The sequence below is a fragment of the Mytilus californianus genome, unplaced genomic scaffold, assembly GCF_021869535.1.
Source record: "Mytilus californianus isolate M0D057914Y unplaced genomic scaffold, xbMytCali1.0.p SCAF_4, whole genome shotgun sequence".
Lineage (NCBI taxonomy): Eukaryota > Metazoa > Mollusca > Bivalvia > Mytilida > Mytilidae > Mytilus > Mytilus californianus.
In genome coordinates, this window is record NW_026262690.1 from 45,819,211 (window position 1) to 45,820,200 (window position 990).

Consider the following 990-nt stretch of genomic DNA (forward strand, 5'->3'; position numbering starts at 1 on the left):
TTGCTCAATTCATAATCCGGAAATAAACATTTCCCGCAATAAAACGGATGCTCTTGGGTTTTATCTTATCCTATGCGGGTAAAAAAGCAGAGGAGTTCCGACTATTTGTTTACGTCATTCAATGTTTTGGTTTCTTTCAGCTGAGACACACAAGACGACATTGTACGATTGTACAGTTTAGAAGAAAACAAATAACTCAAAACATACGCTTCATCAATTATTTCAATCGGTAAACAATGTTCTGAAAGTTCAATTACAAATCGTACCCGTGTTAGCATAAATAACAATGAGCTCATAATCATGTTTTATGTCATTATTTACATATAGAATAAGCACCTGATGATAAGTGTATGATCTCATCATAAAATTTTCTAAAACAAAATGAAAATAAAAAGTTAAAATTTTAGGTCAATGTTTGATGCTTGTTTAAATTAATTTTTCAAAAAGACTTACTAGATAAGATAATCTACCTTATCTTTTTCCGAAACGTTTTGGCAGTAGCAAGTCATTTGGGGTAACACGAATGACCGAATAACACTGTTATTATCCAAATAACACTTGTAATGACCGAATAACACTTGAAATTTTAATATTAGCACATATTGGTGACCTTTAAACATTGATTATTAAATAATATTAAATTATATGTGTATTTTATAACTTAAAAATGATTAACAGAAAGCAGGTAAGTTCATAAAGATCGTTTTAAATTTAGAATGTTCATCCAACACGGCGACCATTGTGATTTCCTTGGTTGCCATGTTGGATGAACACACTCTATTTAAAATAATCTTTATGAACTTCCCTGCTTTCTGTAAATCATTTTTATACGACCGCAAAAATTTTTTGCTGTCGTATATTGGTATGACATTGGCGTCGTTGTCGCATCGTCGTCCGAAGACACATTGGTTTTCGCACTCTAACTTTAGTTTAAGTGAATGGATCTCTATGAAACTTTTACCATAAGGTTCAATACCACAAAAGGAAGGT